Genomic DNA, 24,358 nt, shown 5'->3' on the forward strand with positions numbered 1-24,358 from the left:
GCATGATATATGCAACGCAACGCAACACAACATTTATGAGTAATTATGCAGAAGATAAGATGGCAAACCTTTGGATATAGGTATATTCTCATGTATCTTGTATGAAAATATGCATGTAAACCATTACCAGCAATGCAACAACAAAGATTTCACTAGTAGAAAGAATATCAAGGCCCAGAAGTCCTTGATCCCAACAGTGAGCCTTATTTATTAAAGTCATTTTTTTTTCTCTCTTGAGGAAACAAAAGAGATCTTGATTTCTGACAATGTACAGATCAGAGGTAAGAAAACAGGACCAGACGTTAACCAGTACTACAACTGCCGTAAATGGCACCTCAATACTAACATTTATTTTTGATTCCTTCACCAAAGATCAATTTTTGTACCACTATCTTTTGTGTATTGATTTGTTGGACATTCACTCTATCCTGCAATAATTTTTAATACCAGATAACCTTGCAGAAACAAGAAGCATTTGCTCTTGTTTACAGACAATGGATACAACACTGACATTCATGAATTAATAGATGTTGCACTAGCCCCAGACCTTTATTGGCTTATTTGTTATCAGGAAAAATCAGTACAAATGTAGCACATACACATACAACATACCCGTACACTGATGGCACCAAAGTGAGAAAAGGCAATGTTACAGGCCTCCGCATGAGCCTATTTTCACATGGCTGTAATATGGGCACATTGTAGTGTCCATATTATGGCTGCAATGACCGGACCTCCCATAGCTTTACTGAACAGGATTTAGATTACCATTGGATCCTATAATAATATGAGTTTGGTTCAGATGGACGGCATGAAATCCAGGCATTGCAGCCGTAATACAGACGCTAAACTGTGCCCATATTACAGCCATTTCAAAGCGGTTTTCCCACCTCTGGGACCCGCACCTATCTCTAGAATGGGGCCCCCTAAACCCCGTTCTAGCTTTGTCTGATCTCACAGACTCCCGGCAACTTCCTCGTTATATGGTCGGGAGTTACGAAAACAGCGTAGTTCGCTGAGCTACGCTGTTTCCGTAACTCCCATAGTAGTGAATAGCAGTTATGGAAGCAGCGTAGCATGCGAGCTCTGCTGTTTCTGTAACTACCATTCAGTTCTATGGGACTTACTTAAACAGCGTAGCTCGCTCTTTTCGGAACTCACGACCATATAACCTTTTTCATGGTCGGAATTCACCTCATTCAGCCGCAACACAGAGCAGTAGAACGGGGTTTAGGGTGCCCCATTCTGGAGATAGGTGCGGGTCCCAGAGGTGGGACCTGCATCTATATGACATTTATGGCATATCCTGTGGATATGTCATAAACGTCTCTCATAGGAAAACCCCTTTAATGATGTATTCACATGTGGCGTTATTTTTTTTTGGGGGGGGGGGGATTTGTATTGTATTAAAATATATTACTGCCAATTTTAATTGAAGGTTGTGGTAAGGTTTTTTGTTTTTTTTTGGTAAAAGTAGAGACTAGCCTGTAGCTTTCCTGCAAATACATGGGACATGATCTATTTCTACAGATATAAGCTGAGGGATAGATATTAGAATATGATTTTAATCAAGTAATGGAAGCACTTAAAAATGTAAGTACCCTAGATACATGCTGATGTCCACATCATTAGATGAAGGTCAACATGATTTTTCCGTTAGAAAGCACAATGCATTTCATTCTGTGCTCGGGTTTTATCTCATATCACATATCTTGCTTTTGAGGAAGCTTTCTGCCCCATAAAGTTAGACCTGCCATTGTCCATCAGCATGATGTTCTTCACCACTGCTGTGCCTTCTTATTTCAGGGTAATGCGTGCTTGAAATGACAGCACCCTCGGGTGCTGAGTCGAGAGTGACCTTTGTGTGGATCATTTCATACGGTATCTTTTATATAGAATCTTGCCAGTCACAGGTCTTGTATTTAGCTTCTACCCTCCCCCACTGTACGATTTCATAGCACAGCTTGGAGCTCACACCTTTCTATGAACCAGAAATTGTCATTTCTTAATATAACACTATGTGGTCTCAGGCAATACACACATTTAGCTATAATGACCACAGGAAGCATCTTGGTTTCTCTTTGAGTTAACATAAAAGTACATCTTACTATAATATCAATGCCATACAGTAATATCAATCCAATTTAAGGGGTGTTAAAGGCATTTCAGGTTACGCTTTGGTTTGAGCCTAACTGTAATTGAGAGCAAAAAAAGCAGCAAAAAAGGAGGCAGAATTACTCATAGTAATAGACAGCACATTGTACTAATACATAAAATGGTTTCTAAGAAGACATTACCTATAAACAAATGCATAAGAAAGAGCAATACAAAGCCTTTACACAACGCTGCAGAAGACGGCAATGTCTGTTTCAGCTAGATAACGTTGCAATATTGTCTGTTACAAATGTTAGTTATGTGTATTTGTGTAAAATGAGTTCTATGTACATTTTTGTAAGACATCTTGTAAGAAAACTATAATCAGGAAATAAAGTAAGCACTTTGATCTAAATCTTATTTCTGTTTCAATATGTCTTTATTAAACAGTTGAGACATCAGAAAATATATGTGTATAACAGTTCTACTCGCAGGTAGAAGTAAATAATTAGTCTCAAATAATAATTAGCCTATGGCGGGATTCACACGACCGGGTCGCGTCCGAGCCCGAGTGCCGGCCGGTAAAATCGGCCATTCTGCCCGGCCGGTTTGCATAAAGTTATGCATCCGTGCCGGGCCGGGCAGATCCGGACAGTGACATCATCGGCAACTCCTGAAGGGGAATCCCCATGTGTTCGGGGATTCCGCTTCAGGAGTTTCCCCTGATGTCACTGCCCAGATATGGACAGAGACATCAAGCGCTCTGTCCAGGAGCGGAATCCCCGAACACACGGGGATTCCGCTCCTTCAAGGAGCTAAAGTGCGGCTAGCACATAGCAGAGCGGGGAGATACCTCCCTGCTCTGCTATAGTGGCGTCGCTACAGTAGTAGCAGCAGCAGCAGCTGCTGCAGCTGCTAGCGGCGCCATCAAAGGTGTCGCCGGGCCAGGGCGCTTTTAACAAGCAGGAGAAGGGAGCCAGCGCAGCGCTCCCTTCCACCTGCTGTACACCCCGGCCCTGCCACATCGTGTACAGCGATGCCATTCGTCAGAATGGCATCAACTCCTCCTCCTCACATGCACTCTGCGCTGTGAGGAGGAGGAGATAGAGCGCAAGAGCCGGAAAACCCGGCCGTCACTCGGGACACATCCCGGTGATGGCCGGGTATTACCCGGCCCCATAGACTTCTATGGGAGCCGGGCGGCCGGGTACCCGGGCGAAAATAGAGCATGTCCTATTTTTTGACGGGCGGTTTTCCCGGCCGTCAAAAAATCGGCCGTGTGAATAGCCCCATTAGGGGTCTATTATTCCTAATGCAGCCGGGTGCCGGCCGATTTATGAACGGCCGGCACCCGGCCGGGAAACCCTGCCGTGTGAATGAGGCCTATAAGTTTTAACATTTTGAGAAAATGGGATTAAAAATAATATGGATAATAAAAGAAAGGTAAATAAAATAAATGTTGTGAAGAACGTATACAGGTCACCATAAAGAAAAAATAAAATGTATAGAACAGACAACTCAAAAGCCATTAAATATAGGCCAGAACACGGCTCCACATCTACAGTACATGCTACTTTACAAATTTGGAACAATTTTACTAAAAATAAACATCTTGATATGCCTACCAAAATAGAGAAAATCCCATTCCAAATCTTGAATGACTTTCTTCCAGATCTAGACATAAACAGCTGGATAAACGCAGGCTTAACATATATAGATGATCTATATGTGGAAAATAATCTATGTTGCTTCTCTGACTTATCATTCAGATACAAACTAAATCTTATTTCTATTGTGCATTCCTGGATTCCATGGTTATGTCCAAGGACATGTAGATATGTATACATGTAGGTAAAATTTCCACTCTATTCTAAATATAAAAATGTACAAATACACTATATATACTATATACTCTACTGTATACTATATACAATATTGTGTAGTAAAACTAAAGTGTATGTTTATTAATTTAAAGGGGTTGTCCCAAGATTGGCATCTATCACCTATCCACATGATAGGTGATAAATGTCTGATCCTGGGGGCCCTACAACTAAGGCCCCCACGATCACTAAAACAGAGGTCACTTCACCGAAGTTGTCTCTTTCGGTCCCATAGACCTTGAGTGGAACGGTGGTACTCCTGCTGATCCTCCACACCATTCAAGCTGTTCCTCACTGTGATCATGCAGTGAGGGGGAACAAGGGGCTCCAGGACCCCTGTTCTAGTGATTGATGAGGACCCAGCGATCAGAGATGTAAAACCTCTCCTATGGAGAGGTGATAAATGTTAATCTTGGGACAACCCCATAAAGTGAAAACGAGCTGCAGTACCAGGCATTGCGTCTGGAAAGAGGTGTTATCCTTGGTTAAATTAGAACTCAGAACCCCAGGGCTGCAAGGAAACCGTGCTAACCACTGAGCCACTGTGCTGCCCCCTAAACCTGAATGTCTGGTTGAAAAGATAACCTATATCTTTTACAACTATCTAGGAATGCTGCAAAAACATGAAGTGGAATATAGCCAGGTGACTGTAAAGGTATTCTTGCACGGCCCGATGTGGGTCATGTAAACAATCGCCGATCAACGAGACAGCTCGTCCCCATACATTATTATCATGTCGGCAGCACATAGTGAGACGTGCTGCCGACAACAATAATATTTTCAGCATTTAAAAACGATACAATCAGCCGATGAACAAGCGTTTGCTCGTTCATCGGTTGATCATTGCCCTGTTTACATAGGGCAATTATCAGGAACGAGCGTTCTGTGAACGTTCGTTTGCCGAATAATTGGCCGGTGTTAACGGCATGTTCTGAAGTGGTGGAATTGCTGTTGAATTCCGCTGCAGACAGTTCACAGTGGAAATCTGCAGAAGCCATTTTTTCCATTGTATTCTATACTTGCTTAGGTAACTTAGTTCAGACGTTGCGGAAAATAACAGTGGGGAATTTATGCTGCGGTGCAGAATTTTTATTCCGCAGCAACGCAATGCAATGCAAAGGCTGAAATCTGCAGCAAGTCTACTGTGATATCCACAATGTCTGAATTACCTGTCAAATATGCAAATTTCCGCCACGTCTGAACCCTGAAAAGGGCCCTGAAACTCAGTCAAAAGAAAATGATCACTGATGGGAGTATTTTGTCATTCTCAAAGCCTCTCAGGGCACATACAGACGTGGCGGAATTGCTGTGGAATTCTGCTGCAGACAATCCGCAGTGGAATTCTCCAGCGGACGATTTTTACATTTGTTTCTATACATTTTTAGGCAAGTTAGTTCAGACGTTGCGGAAAACTCTGCTGCGGACGATAGGCTGCGGTGCGGAATTTTCAGTCCGCAGCATGAACTGTCTGTTGCGGAGAAGAAGCAGAATTTCACTGCGTATTTCAGCCTTCGCAATGCAAAAACTGAAATCTGTGGCAAGTCCGCTGTGTTTTCTGCAACGTCTGAACTACCTGTCAAATATGCAAATGTTGGTGCAGATTTTTTGCGTTATTGCCCCAAATCTGCACCAACATTTGCTGCGGAAAAATTCTGCCACGTCTGAACGTGCCCTAACTGCGTCTTTTAGTAACCTAATCACTCATATTACATACAAGTATTCTTTCCAAGATATTTCCTCCCTCTCTACATCTCTACAAGAAATGTTGAGTGAATAATAGCAAATAAGCTTTAAAGGTTCCACTTTTCTGGTACTATTGAAAGCAGTAGGGACCATGCAATCTGTTGCAGCTATTTATTAGCTAAACAATTTAGAAACAGTCATGTATCAGAACGGTCTTTTTGCACATGTATCCTTTTTGGCAGTAGCAACCAATGACCGTCAATAAACGTGGACACTGATTGGTATCTCTGTATAAGGTCACTCTCTCTGAGGTTTTTTTTTATACCCATGGACTTGGCCACACATAACGGAATTATTGCGTATTTTCCATCTGGAATTGCAGATGGAAAATACGCTGCAGAATACAGTAGCAGCAAAGTGGGTGTGATGGAACAAATGTCATCCACGCGCTGCGGCAAAATTCAGTCCAGAAATTCGCCTGCATGGGATAATTTTAGTTCCGCAGCATGTCAATTATTGCTGCGGAAAGTGAACTGATTTCCTGCGTTTTTCTGAATCACACAGCCTTGAAAAAAAAAACAGCAAAATTCGCACTATTTCCTGCAGTAAAAAAATTCATGAAATGCCGCAGATTTTCCGCAGTGGATTGTCTGCTGGTTCATGTGGAAATGCTGCAGAAATTTTCTGCAGCCATATCCGTTACGTGTGGGCAAGCTCTAAAGCCCATAACAGAGCAGTTCTTTTATTCTAAGCAGGGTTTTATCATGGAGTAGATTTCCACTGTATTTTACCGCTGCTTCCCATTCATAGGACAAGAAAATAAAGACACACTTCTTTCTTTTAACTCTGTTAGGGGTCTCACCCCAGAGACCCCTAACAGATTCATTCAATTAAAACAACGGGAAAACTACTGGATTTTTTAATTACCTTGTTTACACCCAGGGGGATTAAATGATATTACTGAATTATCTTTAGATTGACTACATGGACACTATTTTTTTAGACATATCACTTTGTTGTATTTTTATTCGTTTTAGTTGTGGTACATTGCCCTTGTTCTATGAGCCATTTAAATATTGATGAATTCCTTTTATCGTTGCTTTTGTAACCAAATTATTGATGTCTTTTTAACCACTTTTTTTTTATCATCAATTCACCCCATTGGTACTGTTTTATATCTAGATATTTTTAAATACCAAATATGTTTGTAACACTGCTTTCCATATGATCTCAGCATATAATTGTATACCTATTGAATTGCCTGTAAGATACCTTTTACCATGTAAAATATGTATACCTTCCAACTAGTATTTGCTTAACATACATGAATTTTGAATCCACATGTACATTAGATTATGCAAGAATATGTATTTATATTTCTTTAAACTTTATATTATATTTAATTTCTCTTATCAGTATTGATATATTATTGTTCCCTTTTTCAGTCCCAAGTAAAACTAACCTGTAGATCGATAATCAACCATTCATTTACCACACCGCTTTTCACTCAAAATAAGCGATCTACTGTCCCTTAGCTTGTGCGGTTAATTAATAATATTATTAATCTCAGACCCTCCTTTCCTTTTCACCTCAGAAAGAATTCCTTTGTTGCACACGACCGTATTTTTGTCCACCCGTAAATACGGGTCCTTGGTCACACGTATTCGACCCGTATTATACCAGTATTTACGAACCCGTGCCCGTAAATACGGGTCCGGTGTCACCCGTATTCCACCCGTATTTACAGACACGTTTTCGCTACAAAATTACACTGCAGTAATCGGCAGCCCCTTCTCTCTATCAGTGCAGGATAGAGAGAAGGGACAGCCCTTTGCGCAGAAAAAGTAAAATAAATTCATACTTACCCGGCCGTTGTCTTGGTGACGCGTCCCTCTCTTGACATCCAGTCCGACCTAACTGGATGACGCAGCAGTCCATGTGACAGCTGCAGCCTATGATTGGCTGCAGCGGTCACATGGGCTGAAACGTCATCCCAGGAGGCCGGACTGGAGGAACAAGCAAGGAGTTCTGGGTAAGTATGAACGTCTTTTTTTTTTTTACACGTTGATCCATATTGTGATCGGAAGTCACTGTCCAGTGTGCTGAAACAGTTACTGCCGATCGTTTAACTCTTTCAGCACCCTGGACAGTGACTATTTACTGACGTCGCCTAGCAACGCTCCCGTAATTACGGGTGCACACACGTAGTCACCCGTAATTACGGGAGCCCCACAGACTTCTATGGGCCTGCCCGTGCCGTAATTACGGCCTGAAATAGGACATGTTCTATATTTTTCAACGGCCGTAATTACGGGCGTTTTTACGGTCGTGTGCATGGGGCCTAAAGGCCCACTAACATTTACTAACTAACCTTACTAACATTTTATATACTTACAAGTCTGGCAGACCTTCTGCGCTGGATTTGGTTTGACCCCCCTCGGCTTCGGTAGTTCGCCTGTTACCTTGACTCCAGGGACGCTCTCTCGCGATCAACTGTGCATTAGTGTAATAGCCTACAGACCGTATTTACCCTTGTTTTTCCTTTGAAACTCCTGCGGATAACAACTATTCCCTCAAATTATAGTTTTTTCCGAGTTTGATGCTTGTACTAGCCGATATTACTTTTACATTGCTCCTATCATGTACCACGCCGTCCCCCGTGTAAACAAGATTTACTTCTTTATATTCATGTATTAATTTTGTTTTATAAAGTGTTTGTATTATTCAGCCTAATATATATATCTATATATATATAACTTGTTGTTTAATTACAACTTTTAACTTGTGGATTCTCTTTGCATCACTGTGACCCCTGCATGACGTCATGACTGCTCTTTGACCTGTGCAGATTTGGTGTTTTTTTTTCATGTGAACAAATTGTATTTAAGATGGCGTATTATTTATTATATCTACGGCCTGATGAAGACATCAGTTCGATGTCGTAACACGTAGCCTGTTTGAATAAATAATTTTTAATTATTTAACCAACATTGACCCTTATTATATGTATAGCAGCACCGTTTTGTGGTCCCCTTTTTCTCCTTTTCATCCTATTTATTTGCGGTAACACCTGGTTACTGGATCGGCAGCAGCATATGCTTTGGCTATTTGACCCTTGTGTACATCAGAGTTGTGTCTGAATAGCACAACTCCTATAGCTAAGCACAATACCATTGCTACTTTTTTATTATTTTCTCAGTTTTACCTGTACTATGTAGCGCCGTGCATCTCCTCTTTTTTCCACAGTATAGATTATTTTAACTCTGACCACCATGTGTGCATGCATGTGCTTGTGTGCTCCTTTATTATAGAGAAATGAAGACTGCAAGCTCCACTGGGAATGGCACCAGAGTAAATTAATATATTCTTTGTTGTGTGCTGAGTTGGTGCTATACGCTACAAGGATAATAATCTAAATGATACATAAGCAGGGATAAGCTGAGTTAGTATATAATAATACATACATTTTTAATTGTTTACAGAAAAATGCCACCCAATACAATACTTTGTTACTAGAATTCCAAACAATGAATGAACCTTTTAAAAATAGCTGCATTTCCTCTCTAAAAGAGATACCTATTAGAGTTGACATGTTAAGAAGAGGTAGAGTGAGCGTTTATAAGTAGAAAAATGTGCACAATCCAGTAGAGCAGCAACAACAGCTACTGTATACCAACGAGAACGCTACTATAGAAGTGCTCCGGCTTAGAGACAATGCCTGATCTGTAGGAGCCTGTCTCCCCCTGAACGCAACTATGACATTAAGAACAAACAGAACAAAAAATTGCTCTAGTGCTGTCCATCTTCCCTACATAATTCTGGGGGGTGTAGGTGCTGGTAGTGTGTATAAATATGCTCCACATATTCTCCTTCTCCACAGCCAGTGACACCACCGGATCTTAACAGGTGTGTGGATATATATATATATATATATATATATATATATATATATATATATATATATATGCTCTTCACTTACAGGAAACCTCCACTGTTAAAGTGTAGCTAAACATTTGACATTGGTGGGGGTCCGAGCACTGAGACCCCCACCAATCGCTAGAACAAAGCAGCTGAAGCGCTTGTGTGAGGGATGAGCCTCTTCGTGTCTGTTCGGCTTTTTCCGGAAACAAATGTATCGGTGTGCGGACTCAATAGAAAGTCTATGAGCTCGTACTCTGATACATCGGCTTTCCGGAAAAAGTCGAACAGAAACAAAGCAGCTGAGCGCTTTGTTCTAACGATTGGTGGGGGTCTCAGTGCTCGGACCCCCACCAATCCGAACTTCTGACATGTCACTATGACATGTCAGAAGTTTGTCAAACGTTTAGCTACACTTTAATAACTTGGTAAACACTTTCTTTCTCATCTTGTACTAATTTTGAGTTATATATTTTCTTCTCCATTCCTGCCCAAAGCTAAATTCGGAATTCAGTTGGTTGCCTGTTAAGAGTGATGTGGTATATTCTGGGAACTGACATTATAGTCAAGCTGGCCATACACATTAGATAAAAGTTGTCTGAATCCACTGATTTTGGTGGGATCGTCCGGATATCTTTTTTTTTTTTTATCAACATGGTTTTTTTGTAAATATTTTTTAACTTTTTACAAACATCCATGGAATTCCACGACAAACAGTAACAGAACAGTTGGGAAGGGGGGGGAAGGGGGGGAGAATTGAAGAGTTCAGAAAGAGAAACGTCTCTAGGTCATTTAGGGGTTATTCCAATGAGAGGGCTCCAGGGAGAAGGTCATTCAGGGTGAGTACAAATAGGGAGCTTACAGAAATACAGAAAGGGGTGGAGTCCGCTTACTCTCAATGTACAGAATTCCAGACTACTGGGCTGCAGCTGCAGTTGTGTATTAAAAGCTGGCATTTAGTGGTAGCGAGGAGAAAAAAAAAAATAAATAATAAATAAATAAATAAATAAATAAATAAATGGGGGGGGGGGGGTGAATAGGGATATGAGGACGCACAGACCATAAACACCCCAATGGTTCAAAAGGACGGACCAATGAGAAAAAAGAAAACCAATCACTCTGTGTGTATGATTATACCGGGCCACTATAGAGGATCATCACCAACTAACATCCGTTCCAGGAACCAGATAGTGGGACAAAAACAATCTTGTATTCTGGTCTTAAGGTGTGTGGGGAGAATATGGATTATGGGTTGCCAGGTCTCAAAGAAACCACTAAACTCTCGATTGTATTTGGAGGGAGGCATTCATCCAATCCATGTGTAATAGAAAGATTAACTTTCTAAAAATAAACGAAGGGACGGGTCCAGCCAGGTCCGCAGGACAGTTTTTCGGGCAGCAGCGGAAATGCAGAAAATGAGCCTCTTGTAGAGTCGGGGGATGGGAGGAGTGATATCAGGCAGATGACCAAAAAGAGCCCAACTGGGGGTAAGGGGAATCCGTTGCTTAGTGTGTGGGTGAAAAGTAGTATCCTAGTCCAGAATGATTGGGACACTGGGCAGGTCCATAAGCAGTGGTACATGTCAGCCACATCTGCCCCGCACCTGGACTAAGCCGGGGTTGGGACATTTCCCATATGGAAGTTTCGTAGGGGAGAGATATAGCCTTTATGTGCGATTTTCAAGAACATTTCCTGGTAGGAAACAGCCGGTATGTATTTCAGTGCCTTGAAAAGAGTGTGAAGGGTCAAATCAGGTGTGAGCTCTGGGTCAAGAGAAGTCCACCGCCCCAATCCTGAGTTGAGTGTCCGATAATCAACCTGTTTCCGGAATAGTGAGTAATAAGCAGAGATTTGTTTCTGGGGTTCCATAAAAAAATGTTGTCCCAGTCTTCCTCCCTCATGGAGTGCAACACACCAATGATATAGCTTTGTGCCTGCAAGAAGTGAAAAAAATGTGGGCGTATGAATTCATGTTCGACATGCTTTGCGCGTGGAAGTGTCCACCAAATCCCCGGTGGAAAGGAATTCAAGTGCAGACTGTTTCTAAGAGCAACCAGCATAGTTTTGAAAGAAACTATGTATATGATGGAAATCGAGAAAAGATCAACAAAAAAGGGTACAATAAAATAGTATTTGCTAATTAAGTTACTAAACATTTTAAAGGCAGAATGAGCTTTACGTTTCTCTTTTAAAAAAAAAATTCTACGTATCCCTATCAACTAATTAGCATTAAAAGCAAATTTCCTCATAAAATAGAAAAAAATAAAATAATGAATGGAACAATGTCTCTGAAGTGCCCTTTTGCCTGTTTTTTAATATTATATACAGTAATCCTGGTCCTTACAGTGTCCATTGTTGTCACTATACTGTAGATGTGTAAGTCATTCAGTATCTGTGGAAAGACAGCAGGGGCCAGAGCAAAAGGGGTTCCATAGCAAAAGATCAAAATGGGCTTCCTCCTGATGTTTGTTCATGCCACCATATTATCTCATCTAGCCGAGACAAGAAGGCCCAGCACTTGCCTACCCCTCCATTACACGTGTTCCCACTCATTCCTTGTATGAAAGATGGGTAGTATAGCCCACAAGCTTGCTAACCATATGCTGCTTGTAGAGAGGGGGAGCAATGCATAGATTTACTATGCCCCTAAAGAAAGGGAATAGGTCCATCCAGATTTTGGTTCCCCTCTTATTTGGCCCCCTAACTAGAATGGGATACTTCTATGATATGCTAACTCATGACAGCCCTTATGGGTCGAGTAACCAATAAGTGATTGGCCTAAATTATATGGCATTCACACCCATCATTCATTCAGCCATATCTTTATTTTCATATTTTGTGGTCCCACAAGGGAGACCGTGTTATATTTCAAACTTCTTCTGGTTTTCAACTTATAGTATCAACCGCTCTATAAACTGAATGGACAAAGACAATCTATAACATCTATATAAATCAATGGCTTTTGGAAGCAATTTGACCATTGAATTTTCCCATCACGACTCACCATAGAGATAAGTATTATTCTTCTGTCAGGAAGGTCAATAAGGGTAATTGCTGTAGAGATTATAATGCATTTATCGCTTACTGGGATGGGAAGGGACAAAGGAAAGATATATAAAAGCAGTTTATAAGGAGATCTCCTTGTGACGGGTGACTGTAGAATGAACGTGTAGCAACCTTTCTTGGCCATTACTTTGCTGAATTTCCATCATGGACACCATATAATGTACACCCAGGTGAGGTCTCTAGGGACTAATTATAGTCTCAGGACAAAGTGAACAACTGCTGTTACAACTACACTATCACCTAAGTACATCATTAAAACAATTTACACAATTCGTAACATTAAACAAATGCTTCTCAATAAATAAGCACTCATATTTCTATCAATATATGGGAAAACATTAGTAAAGTGGAGAGTTAGCAGCACTGAAAAAGGTGAATTTGACAGAATTCTACATGTCATGCGGCAAATCTGTGTCAATGGAATTTTCCTAATGTGTACCTGTCAACTGCAGAGTGATAGCTAAAGCTGGCCATACATAGCCAGATGTCTCACCAACACAACCGGTCAGTGACAGCCGCCCTCTGAGCCCCTGCTGTGCTGTCAACAGTGTAACAGGGTGTTGATCCTTCATCTTTCTTTGAGAAAAAGGTAAAGTTTGTTTGGAGCTTTACCACGTGTAATAAACCGTCCTTGAGAGATTAAAGCACTTCTGATGGTCACAGGTCCTTACTCATCTGGTTATTGACATGATAGTTGGATTTGGAAGAAATATCTGGGAACCAAAGACATCACAGTCGCAGCTCTTATATTATTCATAAGCAACTAATATTGTTCTCTTATGTTTTTTTGCGCAATTGGTTCATAAAGAATGTGCAAGCTATATTGTAATGAATACTGGCACAGCCCACAAAATCATGGCTGACGTTAATAGGGGGCAAGCCAGGAAATTGCAATGGCCTCCAATCCATAATTCCAAGATTTGCTCTGTATTGCTGTATTCGTCTTTGTAGTCTGTGGCATGTCTTCTATAACTCCCTGTATTGCACAAGACATAGAACTAATGTGGGGGGCGCTAATCCAGTTTATTCAGGGGTACTGCAGACTTCAAAGATAAGTACAATGAAACTTAGCTCCAGGATTTGGACAGTGTTGGCCTGAGCTCTTGGTGTGAAGAGTTGTCCTCTTTCTTTCCCCTTTGATCCACTTTTTGATTACACTAGTTTTTATACCTGATGCCCATTATTTTACCCTTGTGGCCAATATATGTTTTACTCAGGCCCTGTTATTAATATAATAATATAATGCAGTACTTATGTACACATTTGGATGATACATGCCACATTCTTGACATTTTGTTCATCTCAGGCCTCGTTCACATCTGCGTTGGGGTCCCATTCTGACGTTCCGTCTGAGCTTTCCGTCAGAACGGGACCCTGAACAGACACAAACTCACAGAGGTTTCTGTTTCCATCACCATTGATTTCATGCCCATGGTTTCTGTTTGTTTCTGTTGTGCACCGGACCCATCGTTTTGCCGGAAGCAATAGCGTAGTCGACTACACTATTGCTTCGCTATTGCTTCTGGAAAAACGACGGGTCCGGTGCACAACAGAGACAAACGGAAACCATGGGCACCGGATCCGTCACCATTGAAATCAATGGTGATGGAAACGGAAACCTCTGGTTTCCGTTTGTGTCTGTTCAGGGTCCCGTTGACGGAAAGCTCAGATGGAACGTCAGAACTGGACCCCAACACAGATGTGAACGAGGCCTTAGGCAAGTTTTTCTGCGGTGTTATTTATATGTGTTTACTCAAGATGGCCACACTCTGAAATGAACAAAAAAGCAGTCACATTTTTTTTCATAGTCAAAGTTTATGATTTATTCAACTCAAAACAACTGTCTTTTGTATATATAATTTTTCATAGTTGGCAATGGTAATTTATTTCCAAAGAGTCTGGTTTTATGGGCTCTGGAGACTTGTGAAAATGACCACTATTGCTCTTATATTGGTACTTGAATAAAAATCTTATCCCATGGTCTCTATAAAATAGAGTAGAGTTTTATAAAAATGAGATGGGAATGTACCGTGAATTCCAGTAACATCCTTTTGTAGTTTTAGTAGTGTATCAGCTCAAAAGAAAAGTTTGCAAATTATATTTTCATTTTTCAATTACACTAAACAAAATATAAGGCATTTTACCAATATTCTTCTTTTTATTTTAGCACCCGCAAGGGATGTTATCTAGCTTTTCTAGAGCCCTGAATGTCAAATCTCCCTAGTTATAAAGGAAACATCGGCAGCTCCTGCATTCTTGCATAGTTTGTAGATTTGCCGATCAGGACCCTTAGAAAGCTTGGTAACAACCACGGTGTGAGCTGTGATAGTAACTTTACTGCTAGTTCTTCAGCTTTTCCATCAAGAGATAAAACTAAGAAATAATTTATAACCTGACAGGAGAAAAGTGAAGGATCTATATTATCCGCTGTTTTTTTTTTTTTTATATCTTGTATTTTCTGAGAATTGCTCTTGAAAAACATAAACTACCCTCTTTGGGATCTTTATTTAGCTAACAAATACATATATATATATATATGTGTTAACGTTATTTATGTGGCATATTAGCCCTTGAAATTCTTGGCATTCCTGTAAATGTGAAGGATTGAAATAAAAATTACAAAAAGCTTAGGTCCCACAATGTGATGTAAAAGCAGAAAGTGTCAAATCTTTCATGAAGTTAAGAGCCTCATGAAATTGTAATATGACATTAGATTAAATTCTAATATCTGCATTATGTCACTACAGTAAAATCTTATTTCAATCTATTATTTAATGCACGTCACGTGATTTATAATTTAACACTAGTGCGTTTTCTATTTATGGGAGTTTTCCAGGGACACAACATTTTTGACCTAACATTCTATGTAACTATTTAATAAAGTTGCTAATATATAGTCTGTATTAAATCTGGCGGAAGTTCTGATTTTCGTCTGTCTCTTTTTTTTGCTCGTGCACGAGAGTCAGAATACACACAGCCCTGTGTCGATGCCTCACTGACCTACGTAACGGCACAGGGCTGTTCATTGCTAATTATTCCGCCCCCTCTATATCTATTGGCCCCCACTAATTCTCCCTTCCCCTTTAGCTTATCCCGCCAAACTGCTTTATCTAACGTGCGGTCACAGAATCCTGTGACCACACCTCAGATATCTAATGTGATCCCCATCATCCCTAAATATATGTACCCCATATACATGTATCCTATATATATTTATATATATATATATATATATATATATATATATATATATATAATGGTGCTGCTGGCCTTGTTTGCACTGGCCATAGAGCCTTTGGCTATTCTAATTCGCTCCAACTTAGATATTAAAGGAGTTACGGTTGGTCTAGTGGAACATAAATGTGCTTTGCTTGAGGATGATATTTTGCTATTTATAACGTCCCCCCTTACTACGCTCCCCAACCTTTTCCATACCCTTACCCAGTTTGGTAACATATCAGTTCTTCGGGTCAATAATCATAAGTCAGTGGCTTTAAATTTGTCCCTTCCAGATAGATTAGTAAAGTTATTAAATTAAATTTTGACTTTAAATGGGCATCCCACTCCCTCACTTATTTGGGAATTAAGCTTACACCTTCAGTGGATACCCTTTACAAGTCTAATTATTTACCTCTCTATAAACGCATAGAAGCTGATCTTCATGCTTGGTCTCAATACCCATTGTCATGGTTTGGTAGAATTGCTTCAGTCAAAATGACTCTCTTGCCTAGAGTACTCGATCTTTTCCGCACCCTCCCGATTAGAGTCCCTTGCAAGGATATACAGGTCATACAGTCCAAAATAATGGGATTCATTTGGGGTAATAAGAGATATTCTTAGAAGTACAATGTATACTCCTAGGGTGGCTGGGGGATTGGGGGTTTCTCATATTTTACATTATTATCACTGAGATCGAGTGGCACAAATGACGGATATCTATATGAAACCGTACTGTCCTCAATGGGTGCAGCTGGAGAGTGTTGCGTGCGGGCATATACCGCTTGAGACTATATTGTGGCTCCATCCTCGGGATAGACCTCCAATAATGGCACCAATATTATCACAAATGTTTGGATTGTGGAACGTACTTGCTGGTAGGTATTGCTTAAAGTCACCACATGCTCCATTGGCAACCATCTGTTGTAATCCTGACTTCCCTCTGGGATTACAGATGCGAACGTTCCAGTGGTGGGTAAACAAAGGATTTTATAGGATTAGAAACTTTTTTGTAGGACGTGATATGAAGACCCTGGAGTTTTTCAAAGAGGTCCACTCCCTCCCTGGTTCTGAATTCTTCAGGCATCGTCAGCTCCAACATTTCTTACTCTCATGGAAGGCTAAATTTGAGGATGTGTCCACTATGACTACCCTAGAGAGACTATGCCTCTTTCCTCTTTCTGAAGGTAAGATATCGTCTATTTATTTGGGGTTGGTTACTCCCAGCATTAAATTATTTTATATGACTAGATGGGAGTCGGAGCTTGGGAGGGAGTTGGATCTTAATCAATGGCGGGATATGGCGTTCCAGGTGTCTAAACTGTCCATTAACACTTCCTTAATTGAAGCTGGATATAAGGTTCTGCTTCGATGGTACATGGTTCCCTCCAGGCTCTCTAAGATCTATCCTTCTTATGATTCGAGTTGCTTTAGAAATTGTGGACATGAGGGTACCTTCCTCCATATTTGGTGGGATTGTCCTATAGTGGTGGGCTTTTGGATGGAGATATTTGATTTTATCGGGTCTCTAACCAACAGCTCGGTACCAGTGGATGTATCTGTTGCCTTACTTAATGGTTCACTGCCCCCGATGTCTGGACACCTCAAACGATTGATTCGTTATGTACTGTTGGCAGCCAAATTGGCTATTGCTCGATCTTGGCGTACCATCACGATCCCTATGGAATTAGGAATAAACTGTCATGGAAAATGATTAATGACCAGCTTTACAGTCAGCTCCTAGATCGACAGGATCAATTTGATAAGACTTGGGCTCCATGGAAACGATACTTAGCCATTTAATGTAACCTCCTCTGTCTCCCTGTGTGTCTCCCTCTCCCTTTCTGTCTTCCTTTCTACCTCTCTTTCTGTGCTTCCTCCTTCTTTTCCTTTTCTACTGTTAGGTTATTATTTTATTTACAGAACAACTAAGCGCATACCTATGTTTACATACATTTCCGGCTTATCGCTGGTCATGAGCTAATGCATCATATTCCGCGTTATTCATGCTTGAACTGTGAGATGCTTATAATGATGTATTGATTCTCTCTTTTTTGTCATAATGATGCATCTTTATTATTTGTCACTAGAATGTTTTATTTGTGTCGCTGCAGTGACATGTTGGTCATTGGGGTAACTGTTTTGTATGTTGGTTGTTTTTCCAGTATTGCAAAATTAATAAAAACATTGAACACTAAAATGGTGCTGCTGTTGAAGTACAAGCAAAGAATGAACGGAGCGCACATTGAGGAGGCCGTGGACCAATAGGCCTGAGAAAAAAAAATGTCCCTGGAAAACCCCTTTACCTGTACTTTATTATGGTTATTGCTAAATTAATAGCTATATTACTGGTTTGGGGATAACATGTTTACTACTTTAATATGGAAGTAAACAAAAACGAAGAATTAACCTCTTAACGCCGAAGGACGGATATATCCGTCCTCAGCAGCTGCTAGTTCACGCAGGAGGACGGATATATCCGTCCTGTGATGGCGCAGGTACAGACACTGTACCCACGCGATCAGCGGCAGGAGCACGGCTGTTATACACAGCGGCATCTAATGTGTTTGACAGAGGGAGGGAGCTCCCTCTGTCACCCCATCGGCGCCCCTGCAAAGAAATCGCCGGTCGCCGTCGGGTTTCCATGGCAGCGGGGGTCTAACAAAGACCCCCAGGTATGTCTTCAGCATCTGCCTGTTAGGCGATGCCGGAGGCATGACCTAACAGATTGCCTGTCAGTTTTACACTGACTCAGCAGATCGCATAGTGAAGTCCCCTGGTGGGACTAAAAAAAAAAATGTCAATCAGTTAAATAAAGTTGGTGGGTAAAAAAAATGACAGTGAAAATTAAATAAAACCAAAAAAGTGGTTTTATTTAGTAAAAGTGTCAAAACAAATCACACATACACATATATGGTATCCCCGCGATCGTAACATCTTGAACAATAAAATGAACACATTAATTAAACCGCCGGATGAACGGTGTAAAAAAAAACCGCAAAAAACAACGGCAAAATTCTCTCTTTTCTCCCATTCCCCCCATAAAAAATTAAATAAAAATTAATCTGTAAGTCCTATGTACCCCAAAATAGTACTAATGAAAACTACACATTGGCCCGCAAAAATCAAGCCCACGTACGGCCACATCGACGGAAAAATAAAAACGTTACAGCTCTTGGAATGCGGCGATGCAAAAACAAGTAATTTTTTTCTAAAAGGGTTTTTATTGTGCAAACGTAGAAAACATATAAAACCTTTACATATTTGGTATCCCCGTAATCGTGCCGAACCATAGAATAAAGTTAACATGTTATTTACGCTGCATAGTAAACGGCGTAAATTTATAACGTGAAAATCAATGCTGGAATAGCTGCTTATTTTCAATTCTCTCCTAAAATAAAGTTAATAAAAGTTAATCAATATGTTATAAGCATCTAAAAATGGTACAATTACAAAATACAACTCGTCCCGCAAAAAAACAAGCCCTTATACGGCTATGTCGACGGAATAAAAAAAAAGTTACGACTCTTGGAATGCGAGCGTGAAAAAACAAAAAATAATCCTTGGTCATTAACGTGCAAAATGACCCGGTCATTAAGGGGTTAAACACGCAACAGTTTTTAATTTAAGGCATTTAATTTCACGGTTCTCCGATTTCTATAAATATACAAACTGCAGATGCTGCATACATATAGCTTTCAATATATGCACTGGGCTTATAGATGCCACAGTACAGACATAAATGTGTAAAAACACAGTAATTCAATATAACAGCAACTCCCAATCTCTAGGCTTGGGGACCAAACATCTAAGGGCTCATTCAGACGAGCAGGTTCCTCATCCGTGTGCTGTCCGTTGAAATAACGGACAACACACGGACCAATGCTTTTCAATAGGGCTATTCAGACATGCGTGAGTTTTCACACAGCGAGTGTCCGTTGCGTGAAATTCACTGCATGTCCTATATTGGTGCATTTTTGCGGACGTTGTCGCCCATTGAATTCTGTGGGTGCGTGAAAAACACAGACAGCAAACGGATGACATCTATGTGCTATTCGTGTTTCACGCATCAGTTGCTAAAGAAATGCATACTCATATAGTTGCATATGTCAACTCACAGTTGCATACTTTGGGGCTATATATTTACCACATATGCGTTGAAAGTGTGTACATAATAGTGGTGTGAACAGAGCCTAAAATAAAGTTTCTGGATTTTTGGTACTAAGATAAAACAACACAACTCACAGAGATAGAATAAAACCCCCTAAATCATTCTGCATCACACAAGTTGATGCTGTAATGGGGTGTGGTAGGCATATGATTTACTACTTTTCAGACTATGTGCTGGAAATGATTTTGTGGTAAGCAATAACATGGTCTGTAATGCACAATTTAAATATTCCATTAGCAGTCCAACCATTGTGAAGAAAATGGTCTTTGTTTTCATTACTTTTACAAGCAAAGCCGCAAAACAGCTACAGCCTCTGGAAAGTCATGAATGTAATACTAATGATGAGAAAAGTGATTTGCTACAATGGCACCGGACATAAGATCAGAGATACTTTGCATGCAAGTCACAAGTCAAACAATTCCTCAAAGAGCAATTACCTTTGAATACAGGGAAAATCTGGTGATTTAACTAGTTCCACACAAAAGGTAAACAGATTTTCAGTATATCATCTAAAAACATGGCATGCCTTACTTTTAGAAAACACAAGTACAGGTTCTCTATTGTATTAAAGTGGATCTGTCAGCTGAATGTGCTGTTAGAAGTCCCCTGTATTCATGAGCGGAGTGCCCCCCGCTTCCCCCTCCTTCAGGCCGGTGATTGACAGGCTGCTGTGTATACGTGCTTACACAGAAGGCGGTCCTCACCACAAAGAGGTGTGGGGGGAGCACTCCCATCATGAAACAGCATACTTATAGCTATGAGTTCCCTGTATTCTTTTAGCACTCCTATTAGCCAACCGTAACAAAAACTTTTTGTGCAATTTTGGCTACCAGGAGTATGGTCTTGTAGCTGTAATATGTTGCCCTCACATAGGACAGAATACTGTATTAAGCTCACAGATCCTAGTTGTAAATACAAAAACTGCCCATACCCCAAAAGCCCCCTCCCCAAACATGTGTAACATGTTGGGTAAAAATTCATAGTCCAATATAAAATTGTCAGGAGTTTTTTTAACAGTTTTTTGGTCTCATTAGCAGCCATGCAAGCAGATCTGTCCAGACCACGAATGCTGCCCTGAATGACTGTGAATTATTCTCTTTATTCCTATATCCCAGCGAGCAGTCTAAATGGTATTTTAAAAAAAATAAGTGGCTCTCTGTCCTTCCTTACTGCATGATAACAATGAGGAGAACTTTGTATGGAGCGGCGGACGAGCATGCGCGGTGCTTATCAATTCACAATCTATGGGACTCCTGGAGCTCGGATGTTTCCGTCATCCCCATAGACATTGAATTGAGCGGCAGAGGGCATGCTCGCCCGGTCACCGTTTAAACTGTTCCTCACTGCGATTGTGTAACCGGGGGGGGGGGGGGGGTGTTGGGACCCCCGCTCTAGTCCCATCCGTGGGGCCCTCAGCAATCAGACATTTCATTCTCAATTGTGGAAATACCCCTTTACTAAGAAATCTCCCTTCAGTTCTAGTTATCACCTCCCAGACTATACAGTCAGTCTTGGCAACAGTATGCAGATGGCATACCCGTCTGTGATGAGACATTAGTTTGATCTTGTTTAATTGGTGCACTGCTGCACGTCTTTGGTACAAAGGGTGGGCGGTGGCTTCGGACCTTACACTTCAGGGGGTATTATTACTATGGTGCGCAGGGGGGACAATATTACTATGTGAGGACATGGGGGGTATTATTACGTTGAAAGGCACAAAAGGAGCACTATTACCTTGTGGGGAACACAAAAGGGGATTATTACTATGGGGAGCATAAAGGGGTTTTATTACTTTATGGGGGCACTAAGAAAGGCGCTATTACTGTGGGGCACAATAAGGTGGTAGGTACAATAGAGAAGTATTAGTGTGTGAGTAACTATTAATTTAAGGGGAACAAAAGGGGACATTACTACTGTGTGGGGACCAAAGGGTGCATTATTACACTATTACTGTGAAGGGGGGGGGGCACTGAAATGGGAATTGAAGGTAAAAGCAGGATAAGACCTTTGTGTGCAGAAACAATTCATGACTGGAAGAAGTCTCCATGGTGCTGTGGGCCCAGATAAAGGAGAAAAGGGAAAGTGGATGACCACAATCAGAAAACTTCACCTCTGAGTCACTGGATGTAAATATAGTGTATAGTGTTTTACTTGTCTTATAGCTATGCTGTCCCCGATTACACACACATATATATATATATATATATATATATATATACATATAAGTTATAAGTGGTCGTGAAAAGAAGTTGTACGGGAGGGGCCAATATGAACTTTTGCGCCAGGGTCAATGAGCCTTTAGTTATGCCCCTGACTATACATTACTATTACAATATGAAATGTGGGGACGCTACCAAACCTTTAGAAAGAAGATAATATTTCACATGGAAAATGAATAATCTGCCAGATTGTTGGGATATGTTTGATGCTGGTTTATAATAATCACAGTCATCAGTGGAGAAGAAATATTTCACATGAATCACTGAACTCCGTTCATTCACATTACAAAATAGTCAGATTACAATCTATTCCCCCCATCCAGACATAAAACCTATTTCAATGAACGTCAGGCACATTGTTCCAATCTTTGTGCATTAACTTGGCCAGCTGTATCACCAGCAATAAAGTATGAGTAACATTTTCCAATTTGTGCTGAGCTTTAGCTGTAATGTTTGGCAGTGGTCACAGACTATAAGGGCAGTATTAGTAGAGCTGCACTGACTGCAGTTTTACCAGGTAATCTATGTTCACACTTCGTTTGCTCCATCACACACACACACACACACACACACACACACACACACACACACACACACATATATATATGTATACATACAGTATATATATTATATTCTCTCTCCATATGTATAATTCTTATATTATTTTTTAAGTTGGCTATATGTTGGCAGGAAAAAAGAAGAAAAAATACATTTACCTCTAATATATTCAGAAAAAGTAAATACCGAACCTGATTACTATTTGTTTTTCTTGGCATTTGTTAGCCTCATTTTGGTGTGTATACTATAAATGCTCCTATGTGGTCAGGAGGACTATTCACCCTGTAGTGTGACATCAAGGAAGAAATGACATTTAATCAGCCATAATGCTTTTCTAGCAGAAAAAGAGCTAAAAGAAGAAGTACCGCCATAATTTTTTATGCTTTGTGGCATGTTCGCATATCTCCCATTCACTTTAATGGGGCGTGACTGAACAACAAGGGACTGATCTTCTTGAGATAAGTTGGAATTCCCTATGGTCGTACCCCATCAATCACACTTTGTGTCATATCTATTTATTATGGGAAAACCCATAATATAACAATGTAGGCTCTTTAAAGAGGCTCTGTCACCAGATTTTCAAACCCCTATCTCCTATTGCATGTGATCGGCGCTGCAATGTAGATAACAGTAACGTTTTTCTTTTTCAAAAACGAGCATTTTTGGCCAAGTTATGAGCTATTTTTATATTTATGCAAATGAGCCTTTCTTATGGACAACTGGGCGTTTTTAATCTTATTTCCAACTGGGCGTGTATTGTGTTCGTTACATCTGGGTGTGTTTACTTGTTTTACTAGCTGGGCGTTGTGAAGAGAAGTGTATGAGGCTGACGAATCAGCATCATCCACTTCTCTTCACAACGCCCAGCTTCTGGAAGTGCACAGACGTGTGTCTGTGAACTGCCAGAAGCTGGGTGGTAATGAAGAGAAGTGGATGATGCTGATTCGTCAGCCTCATACACTTCTCTTCACAACGCCCAGCTAGTAAAACAAGTAAACACACCCAGATGTAACGAACACAATACACGCCCAGTTGGACATAACTTTAAACACGCCCAGTTGGAAATAAGATTAAAAACGCTCAGTTGTCCATAAGAAAGGCTCATTTGCATAAATATAAAAATGCTCATAACTTGGCCAAAAATGCTCGTTTTTGAAAAAGAAAAAATTTACTGTTATCTACATTGCAGCGCCGATCTGCTGCAATAGGAGATAGGGATTTGAAAATCTGGCGACAGAGCCTCTTTAAAGAGGCTCTGTCACCAGATTTTGCAACCCCTATCTGCTATTGCAGCAGATAGGCGCTGCAATGTAGATTACAGTAACGTTTTTATTTTTAAAAAACGAGCATTTTTGGCCAAGTTATGACCATTTTTGTAATTATGCAAATGAGGCTTGCAAAAGTCCAAGCGGGTGTGTTTAAAAGTAAAAGTCCAAGTGGGCGTGTATTATGTGCGTACATCGGGGCGTTTTTAATACTTTTACTAGCTGGGCGCTGTGAAGAGAAGTAACATCCTCTTCTCTTCAGAACGCCCAGCTTGTGACAGTGCAGAT

The 24,358-nt window shown here is 40.6% G+C and overlaps 1 protein-coding gene across 2 annotated transcripts in view; it reads right to left on the reverse strand.

Moving 5' to 3' along the window:
• LOC142749081 (carbohydrate sulfotransferase 11) overlaps nt 1–24,358 on the reverse strand; it is a 182,824-nt gene that overhangs the window by 83,307 nt on the left and 75,159 nt on the right. The gene's annotated exons all lie outside the window — the stretch shown is intronic.

Source organism: Rhinoderma darwinii, chromosome 3, assembly GCF_050947455.1.
Source record: "Rhinoderma darwinii isolate aRhiDar2 chromosome 3, aRhiDar2.hap1, whole genome shotgun sequence".
Classification (NCBI taxonomy): domain Eukaryota; kingdom Metazoa; phylum Chordata; class Amphibia; order Anura; family Rhinodermatidae; genus Rhinoderma; species Rhinoderma darwinii.